The 10,681-nt window shown below is 45.1% G+C and overlaps 1 protein-coding gene across 1 annotated transcript in view; it reads left to right on the top strand.

Annotated features, from left to right (window-relative positions):
- Positions 1-1,462: 1,462 nt before the first annotated feature.
- Positions 1,463-10,681, top strand: part of LOC109426266 (ATP-dependent Clp protease ATP-binding subunit clpX-like, mitochondrial) — a gene marked incomplete in the record, with an annotated part of 77,977 nt that continues 68,758 nt past the window's right edge. Inside the window, 1 exon segment of the mRNA XM_062856155.1 lies at positions 1,463-1,799.

Raw genomic sequence — 10,681 nt, 5'->3', positions numbered from 1 at the left:
CCCTTAATGTTTCGTTGTTTTTTGTCAACCACCTTTGGAACAAAATCACGTTTAAACCAGCCGCGAACACTTATTCCATATAGCCCACAACGTAAAGTCCGCACGCAAGAAGTTCTCCAGCAAACCCGAAAATTCCACAGTTCGAGTCCCACGGTGTAAAAAACACTTGCAAAAGTAAAAAAATGATTTATACAATGGTACGCAGAGTTGTCAGAATCTGGTAAATGTCCGCAGGGGTGTGTAACTTTTTTCAAGTCGATAAAACAGATTTGCTGAAATATTTCCGTTTTGTTTTTATTATTCACTGTATCGTAAAGCTAATGATAAAGTGATTATTACGTGAATAATGCGGCAAAAATTTTGTTCGCGAAAAATGCCATTTTTGAATGGTAACGATACTTAACGACCCATTCGGTCTATCATTGAAACATCGAAAATGATAGGTATTATCATTGATATGCTACGTCGTATCATCGATTTATAATCCGTCATATGATAAGACAAACAATTTGAAAATTATAACCGGTACAATTGTTTTATAATACCGTTTTATTCGGGTAGGTATTCGAAAATGGGTGGATTTTGATCCGATTTTTTTTTCGTATACAACCCTGTATGTGGCAGCTCTGTCCGTCAATGGATCATTGAAGCCGACTTTTTCGCTACCCACCGCATCAAAACAAAAGCGCCACCGTATATGGACGATAACACAGTGACAGCAGTCGAGTTACGTCAAACACTCAAGGCTACGGTGGCGCTATCTGTTCATTTCATAGCGGCCGTTTTAGTTATTTTAGTGATCCATTGAGTTGTCCAAAAAATATCTCACGAAACCTAATGCAAGCCTATCCATATACGTGAGAACAAAAGATGTTTACAAAGTTCTTACAGATAGATTAACACGGGAAATCTGAACACAAACCACTACCACACAGGAATTTGGATTGGTCAATGATTTTTTCGTTCGCAAAAAAACCGTGAAGTGGAAATCAGCCAACAGGCTGTTACTGAAAATTACTCCAGAAATATCGACAATTTTGTTGCATGCAACAAAGTGCACTTTTTTGCAGAACTGTGTCCATTCCCACGGTTGTCAAAACTGACATTTGAGGAACGATTCGATTGGGAAAGTGATGCCAGAAATAGTCATTCAAAGAAAAGCTTCGTCAGCTTAATAACATTCAGATTATGATTTAGTTGTTTGAAATCGTAATCTAAACAATCAAACACTCTATACTATGTAAAGCGTTATGAGACCCATAAAAATTTTCTTGTTATGATGTTTATAAAAAAAGTTGCTGTCTTTATTGTTTGTTTGTTTGTTTATTTTAACGACCCTTTAATCAAAAATGATCATTTTTTTTGTAGTAATCCATTTTCCACTCAATTTTGGCACCACTGCTGTCGACTGTCACACGAGGTCCGGGACCGTCGTCGTCCGTCCGTCAAGTACAGAAAAAAAAATAATCATCAATCGTGTGTTCGCGATCTCCTGCTTTGCACGCCCGTGTTCTCGTCGTTTTTTCGCGTTTCAAATTCCCGTCGACCGCCTCTCGCCGCGGTCATACTTATTATTCAAGTGTTTTTGCTCAGTGCTCGCCTCCCGTGCCGTGCCGTCGTCAGTTCCGCCGATCGCCCAGAAGGAAAAAAAACCGGATTGTAGTTTGTTCAGCCAAATTCTGAAAGCTGCTTCTGCTGCTGTAAAGTGATTTTCGCGTGTGGGAAAAGTGCTTCTGCGGAGCCGTGGAAAATTTGGCAAACCTCTCTCTAGGCTGTGCTGGAACTGCTGAACTGAAAAGGTAGGTGCCGAGAAAGGTGACCCTGATGTGTCCCGTCTCCCCCCGGGGGGAACGAGCTCAGCCCCAGGAACAGTGAGGAATTATTCTTTGTTGGCTTTTTGCGTTCTGGCGATGGGAGGCAGCAGCGCGGAGAAACTTAAAATGTCTGCCGCAATTGACTTTCAGATTTCGTAATCACCTTCGTCCGTCGATCGGGTCGGACATCCGGTGGAAAAGAGGCACGGACGGATCCGACTTCGGGGTCCGGACCCTGGTGCTCCAAAAAGGAACTACCTTCCTTCGTTCGAATTTTGAATACGACGTAATTGCTGCTTGTGATGGAATAATCTTCTTAGCAGCAGCGGTTTTATTTTTATTTGGATTTGCCGTTTTCATTCCCTCTTCGCGTTTTATGTCTGTCCGCTTCGTCCCATCCCGTCCCGTCCATGTACAGTCTGCTTATAGAGCTTTTTTCTTAGTAGAGCAGACTTTGGTTCAGCTGACTGAACCGTGCGACGACAAGCCAGTCACAGCGCTTGCTTTGAGTGTGGCGAAAGTAAATAGTATTTCGTAACAAGAGGGGCTCCGAGTGCTTTGGAGGGCGGAGGGCATAGCACTTCATTAGATGGCTCCCAATCTAAGGGATCAACAGTTATCACTAAGTATCTTCTAAGTACTTCGCGTTATTTTTTTTGTTTGAAAAAAAAAACGCGTTAATTAAAACATTACTCTGAACTGTTTTAATTTTTGAATAATTCTTTTCTAATAAATAAGAAAGCTTAAGCTCCCTTTGGCCTCCTTTTCACATTCACAAATAATAATGTTTTGCAAAAAAAAGTAATTAATCAGTCCCTGGCCAAGTTCGCAGGGGTTGACGGTATTAAAGTTTCATTTTGATTATTGTAATGTAGTGTTGTTTAGTGAAACATATCACCTTTTTAACACTTTAATGCGCCTCCAACGGTTCATCACGAACCGGCTGCTGCAGATGGAGTATGGCTGATCATATGCATCAGACATGCTCGATAAACATGGAGGATCCGCCAGGGCTCATTAGAGTCTATTCCCAAGCAATAGTTCCAAGTCGGTTGGATTTAAGAAGGTTTTGATGATCGTTACAAATCCTAATAAAAGTATTGTAGGATTTGTGACAGGTTTTAAAACCTTTTACAGCCAGCTGACTTCAAAATGTTGTTTGGGCTCTATTTCCCACGTTTCTCGGTTAATTTTGATTAGTAATTCATTAATGTCATAGTCGCTTTTTAGAATTTTTAGAATGTTAGTTGGTCATATTTTCTTTAAATAAAGCAATTAAAATCGACCGAAGAATTAATAGTGGGAAGGAGATTTGCAGCACTTAATTGTGCTGATAGATTCGAAGCTAACGTGCGAACACTAAAACGCATTGTTGACGTCAATGCGTTCGACGTGACATTTCGGACAAAAACTGACTGCTTTTTATTAACTGAACAACGTTACTTGTGTATGACTTGGTTGACATTTCTAGGCTACGCTTGTGAAAATTACATGGTTTATCTAGGTAGGACCGATAGGACAATTGAACGAATTTGAACATTTTTCATAGTATTTGTAGGGGGACGAATACATAATAGTTGACAAGCAATCTTTATTATTTTAAAATTTTATTGCAATCAGCTGACCAACTTGACGTATTTTTGTTTATCTCTTAGATGGCATTTTGACACCAACAGAAAAATATCAGAAGTTCAGTTGCATGTTTCTGTGGGTTTTGGACCGATGACAATTTAAGGACACAAGAGATGAACACAGAGAAGTAGAAAACAATTAGCGAAATCAAGAAAACAATTTGACACAGGATCGACTATATTTTAACATACAGGGTTTGATTGATTTGATGAAAAAAAAAACATACGACAACTGACTTAACGAGAAGAAAAACATATTGAACCATACCACAAAATCGAACAAGACGACAAACACAAACCGTGTGACCATAACACTACATAGGCAAATCCTGACTGACTGACCAATTGAAAACTTTCCAACCTTCTACCGTAACTTTCTGAGTCAGTAGGCAACAGTGTCTTAATGGATATCATTTTCCGCGTACGGCTGGCAAACTGCTTCTCAAAGATTACGTACTCTTTTCTATCTTCGGGTCTAGTGTAGAGGTTTCAACTCTATTCAGAGTGCAGCTAGAAACCTAGCAAAAAAAAAAAAAAGTAATTAATTTTAGGAAGAGCCGTAGAAAGAAAACTACACTTCGGTTAACGGTTAAACTAGGAATGAAAATTTTATTCAAAATCTATACTACGCCTACTGTGATGGGTTTAGGCGTTGCTGTGGGTTACAAATTTAAATTCAAATACTGCACGCCTACTGCTACTGACGACACTCCTCCTCGTGCAGATCTGGATTGACTCCTAATTGTTTCCGGAGGGTCTCCAAACGCACGCGATGTAATGGCTTGGTCAACAGGTCGGCGAGCATCTCTTCTGACGGACAGTACTGCAAATCGATTTGACGTTGTTGGTGTAGATCACGAACGAAGTAAAATCTGGTTTCGATGTGCTTCGTTTTGCGCTCCATACGGTCACTCTCAACCAATTTTATGCAGCTCTGATTGTCTTCGTACACGACAACGGGATCAGAAGATGACACTCCAACGTCCTCCAGCAAACGCTTCGTCCAGATGAGTTCCTGGCATCCTTCTGCGAGCGCGACCAATTCAGCTTCGGTAGAGCTTAAGGCCACACACGATTGCTTCCTGGAACTCCACTGAATGACGCCTCCTCCGAACATGATCAAATGCCCAGATTTCGATTTTCGATCTCGATGATCTCCGGCCCAGTCTGCATCAGCATACATCGAGAGACCGGCGGAGGTAGATCCAAGTGCTAGCTTGAAGTGACTTGTCGCTCCTAAATACCTCAGCACCCGTTTGGCTTCGTTCCAGTCTTGCTGGTTTGGACAACTGGACTTTTGCGCCAAGATGGTGGTGCTTACCGCAATATCCGGACGCGTATGTAGAGCAACGTATAGTAAACCTCCGATCAAGCTCAAATACTGGCTGTTATTCGGAAGCTGCTCCTGCTCCTCCTCCTTCAGCTGCAAGTAGCCTGGGTCGAGCGGAGTCTTTGCCGGCTTGGCATTCTCTAAGCTGAACCTTCCGAGAAGCTTCTGGATGTACGCCTGTTGGTTGAGCTTGAATCCATCCTCGCAACGTTCAACTTGCATCCCCAGGAAATGTCGGACATCGCCAAGGTTCTTGATGGCGAACTCCTCCTCAAGATGTCGCAAAATCGAACGAAACTCCTCCTCGGATTGTGTAACGACAATCATGTCATCCACGTATATGAGGATGTACGTGAATGTTCCTCCTTTCTTCCGGATGTATAGGCACGGATCGGCTTTCGATTGGACGAACCCCATCGCTTTGAATACGGAATCCACTTTCTTGTTCCATATGCGAGCGGACTGCTTGAGGCCGTATAGGCTCTTCTTCAGACGACAAACGGTGCGTTCGGTTCCGGAATGGAAACCCTCGGGTTGGCGCATATAGATGACTTCATCCAGCTCTCCATTAAGGTATGCCGTCTTGACATCCACATGCTTAACGACCCAATTGTTGCGGGCAGCGACAGTCAGCAGCACGCGAAACGTGACTTGCTTCGCCACGGGCGCGAAAACTTCGTCGTAATCGACACCAAACTTCTGCGTGAAGCCTTGTGCTACAATCCTCGCTTTATGCCGTTTGAAATTTCCTTTCTCGTCCTGTTTGGTTTTGAACAACCACTTGCAGCCCACTGCACGCTCGCCGGGTGGCAAGTCAACTAGCTCCCATGTGTTGTTTCGCATTAACTCACGATACTCTTCCTTCATTGCAGCTCTCCAGTGGTCAGCGTCTGCGGATCGCAACGCTTCGGTGAAACTGCGGGGGTCATCGCAGCCCTTGCTCACGAGACAGTTGCTGGTCGACGCTCCTTGTTGCGTTTGCTGCTGGCTCGCAGCGGGAACCGATGCGACTCGTGAAGTACCGGCGGTTGATCGATCCTGATGCTGTTCTGAAAATTGGTAGGAGGGCAGGCCTTTGTTCGGAAGATAAAAGTCATGATACTTGCCTGGGAAAACGCGCTCCCTGCCGCTGCGCCTCAACACCTGTGACTCGGGTGGATATGAAGATTTTTGCGGGGGGAGCGCAATGATTGTCACGTCACCGGATGCCTCATCCGAAAGATCGCCTTCGCTGGTGTCTGCTTGCGAAAAGTAGTTTGAAGCATCGGACTCGTCCGACTGGTCATCTTCGGACTGAACCTCTTCCGGATCGGGTCGCTCATCTGGTTCGGGCGACTGAACGACGACGACTTCACCTGGTGGTTCTTCAAAGTCAAGCTTCACAAACGTACGGACTGGTGTAGGCTTCCTAAGTGGAGCAGATGCCGGACTTGGTGACGGCACATGAGACGGCTCACTGATGAAGACGACGTCACGACATTTGAAGACCTTCCTGGACACAGGATCGTACAGGCGGTATGCCTTCGTGTCTTCGTCGAATCCTACGAGAACGGATTCCTTCGATTTGGCGTCCCATTTGCGCCGTTTTTGCTTCGGGATGTGTGCCATGACCTTGGCACCGAACACACGGATGTGCGCCAGATCCGGCTTGCGGCCACTCCAAGCTTCTTCCGGCGTTTGCTTGTGCCCCCTGGTCGGAGAACGGTTCACCAAGTATGTGGCAGCTGCCACCGCTTCGGCCCAGAATGCCTTGGGTAGATTTGCCTCAAACAGCAAACATCGAGCCCTCTCGACAATTGTCCGGTTCACGCGTTCCGCTAAACCGTTTTGTTGCGGGGTGTACTCCGTCGACGTCTGGTGCCGGATGCCCAGTTCCTTCAAGCGTTTCTGGAAAGACTTATTAATGTATTCCTTACCATTGTCCGTTCGAAGAATCTTCAGTTTGCGTCCGGTTTGACGCTCAGCTTGAGTGCGGAAATGGTCGAATGCTTGCAGAACTTCCGTCTCGGATTTCCTCTCCAAGAAATAAACGGAAATACGCCTCGTCTTATCGTCGGTAAAGGATATGTAGTACCGACTACCGCCCAACGACGACTCCTCCATGGGTCCACAGATGTCGGAATGTACTAACTCCAACACTTCGCTGGCTCGATGTCCCTTCTTCGGAAACGGTAGACGAGACTGTTTTCCCATCGCACAGATGACGCAATTTTCGCATTTTGCCTCGCTGAACTCGATGCCAGAAGCCAGTCCATCCTTCAGCTGCTTTAGTCCGCCGATGTTCAGATGTCCCATTCTTCTGTGCCACACTGCCATATCACTTGGTGTGCATGCCAGCGACGACGACGACGACTTTTTCTCATCAAATCGAAACAGGCCTTTCTCCACATCGTGGCAACCCGTTGCTATGACGACGCCTGACGGATCGATCACCTTCACACCGCTTGCAGAAAATTGCACCACGTGGCCGCGGCGAACGATTTGACTTACCGAGAGGAGGTTATTCGACATCGACGGGATGAATTTCACATCATTCACTTCTATCGGTGGGCTTTCGGGAGAGCAATTTGCATCCAGTTTCGCTAAACCGGTGGCTACGATGGTCATAGCAACATTATCCGCTGCCACAACTGTGCCGCTTGCTGCCCTGGCGTTCACCAGAAGGCTTTTATCGTTGGTGAAATGGTCCGACGCTCCTGAATCGAAATACCACGCTGTGGAATCTGCGCCGTGGTTCGTCGACAAAACTGCACTGAAAGCTGACCCTCGGTTCGCTTGACAGTCTCGGGCGATGTGTCCAAACTTCTTGCAACGTTTGCACCTGGGTCCCCTCGGCTGCTCGGCTGACTTCTCGTGTGCGCTTTGCGGTTTTCTCGCCGGCGGGCCCTTTTTGCCAACAAACGCTGTCTCGTCCCTCGTCGTCTGCACTTCCTGGAGTAATTTGGTTTTTATGCTGTCGCCGGTGATCGCCGTTCCAGAGCTTTCCAGGGCCATAATCATCGGTCTGTACTCCTCCGGCAGTCCGGCTAGCAGCAACGTTCCAACCCATTCTTCCGATATGTCGAATCCAACACCCCGGAGCTGGTGGGCAGTTGAAACGATTTGTGTTACGTACGTGTCGATGGAGTCACACGCGGCTAACGTGGTGGTGATGAGCTTCCTGAGGAGTCCTACACGCCGGGTCAGGCCGGTGTCTTCGAATGCCGCCTCAAGCTTCGCCCATACCTCGCGGGCCGTTTTTGCGTCCTTCACGTGTACGTAATTGACGGGGTCGAGTAGAAGGATTATTTTAGCACGCGCCTTCCTATCCTTACGTGCGTCCACCGCCGGGAATGTTCCGTCAGGGTTGGCTATCGGCTTCACTGCTTCCCAAAGGTCCTCGAGTTCCAAAAATGTCTCCACCGCGAATTTCCACGTGGTCCAGTTTTCCCGGCCGGCCAAACGTTCGATGCACGGTAGCGTTGACGAAATTTGAACTGCGTTCGGGTTTCCTTGTGGGTCACCGATTCCGCGGACTCCTGCGGCATTTTCCGGCGATGCCATTTTCACTTTTCTTTGATTTTTCCTACTTTTTCACCTGGCCCATAACCTTTTAGGAAGAGCCGTAGAAAGAAAACTACACTTCGGTTAACGGTTAAACTAGGAATGAAAATTTTATTCAAAATCTATACTACGCCTACTGTGATGGGTTTAGGCGTTGCTGTGGGTTACATATTTAAATTCAAATACTGCACGCCTACTGCTACTGACGACAATTAATCAGTATCAGTCGTACAGTACGGCTCGTACCGCGATTCTTTTCCTACGAGGCTGAAAACATCTAGGTATCTTGTTGTTACACAAATTTATGCAATTTCTTGCGGTTTTCACAAAGACATTTCCGTAGATTTTCTTCACCGGATTTATTCCGAGATATCCACAAGAATTTCTCTAAGAATATCTCTCAGACGTCGTTGCGGAATTTCTCCCAGAGTTTCTCTCGGGATTTCTCTTGAAAACTATCCGTGATTCCTTCCGGTATTCCTCTTGGGACTTCTTCAAGAAAAGTTTTCACGAATTGTATGCGGTAGTTCTTCCCGGGATTTCTTCTGAAGTTTCTTCCGTAATTTCTTCAAGAAATTACCGAGCTTTCTTGTCGAGTTTTTTCAGGGAGCTCCACATGAGTTTCAGCCGGGATATTTACTAAACGTCCTCGCGGGATTTCTTTTTATGGTTCCACTCAAGATTTCTCTAGAAGATTGTACCGGTTCTCTCAGAAAATTGCTTCTGGTGTTAGTCCTGGGATGTCTCTCATAGTTTTTCTGGACTTTTTCTTGGTGTTTCCTCGTAGTTGTCTACACGATTTGTTGTGGTGGTCATCCTGAGCTTTTTTATTTCAGATTTTCTCGGAATTATTATTCCCGGAATCGGAAATTGTTCAGAGATTCTGAGTGCTCCTTCTGGGATCTTTGCAATAGTTGCTCTCGGAGTTCTTGCAGGGATTTTTCCAGGAGTTTTTTTTCATGTCTTCTGGGATAACTTACGAAATTCTCTGTTAGAAATCTCTGGAGAAATATCGGAAGGAATCCGGGTGAAATCTTGCGAGACACTATTGGAAAAATCTCGTGAGGGATTCGGAATAAATCTTGCGAAAAAAAAACTGAGACATCTCAGAAAAAAGTTCCACCCGGAAAAATAGAAAACCCCGGATGGAAATATTGAGGTTGAAGAATTCTTCATTGATATAGAGATAAGTGACATTTCAACACACGAACACTAGCGCAAATTTTTCCTCACACAAAAGTGCACGCCGATTGAAGGGCTATTCAGATTACATATGCAAATATTACCCAGTCGAATTGGGTAAAACGGGTAAATAATGATAGAACTAACGTCCGGGGCAAGAGTGCAAATATTTTCCTCGCAGTTTCACAACTACATCTACAAAAAAGGCACGCATACATTTGAACGTGATTTCCTCTATTGTCGTCATCGTTGAAATTTTGAAAGCAGTTTTCTCCCCGTCAGTTCTCCCTTCAACTTTAAGGCCGGACGGGACGGTGGTTGAATCGTCCGCCATTGCTCTGTTGCTAGTAAGATGCAAATCTCAACTTCTACTTCATATTATTGACTAGAAATTTGATCGTTCCTTTGCTCACTTGTGGTGCACAATCGACTAAAGTTTCAGCTACGTCAGTGCAGTGGAAATTGATATTTGCTTCTTCAAAATCGCGAGGCAAATTGTTAGAAAGAGAGGGAAGATAGGAAAAATTACACGTCATCCCGTGCGGCCTTAAGGAAATTCAAGGAGAACCTCTGAAAACCTCTAAAAGTAATCCCAAGGAAACTACGAGCGAAATCCCGCGACGACATCCAATAGAAATTTCGGAAACCTCTCGTAGAATCCTCCAGTAGAACTTCTGCAAGAATCTCGAAAGAAACTATTGGAAAGTTGCCCGTATAGCAGCCGGCTTAGAAAAGCACTACGGACCACCTGTTCCGGGGGTAGAAGTACACCAAACAGGTAACCCAAGGCAATCCAAGGTGTCAGGCGACCCGTGTTGATGGATGAATAATTGAGGGGGTTTAAAACATGCTCGATCTTTAAGGAGCCCGTAGCGTGGGTAGATCACCTTTTTTGGATTGCGTTGCGGCGAAAGATCAATCAAACCGAACCCTAGTCCTATTAAGTGATTCCAACTATGGAACAGTCTATTTTAGTAATTAAAGGAAAATCTTTGGTCCTTATTTTCCTTTTATACCTTGGTAAAAGTGATAGATCTCGGTTTGGTTCTGGCCGAGATGGATCTTGAAACAAGGAAAAAATGGATTAGTAATCCTAATCTTTTATTCGGTGCTCACTGATTTGAGGCGGTAGGGACTACAGCTCCGAAACATGGTCAACATCGGTATCATTTCTTGACTTT

Source organism: Aedes albopictus, chromosome 3, assembly GCF_035046485.1.
Source record: "Aedes albopictus strain Foshan chromosome 3, AalbF5, whole genome shotgun sequence".
NCBI classification, from domain to species: Eukaryota; Metazoa; Arthropoda; class Insecta; order Diptera; family Culicidae; genus Aedes; species Aedes albopictus.
Note: the sequence above shows the minus strand (reverse complement) of the source record. Positions and strands in the feature narration are given on the sequence as shown.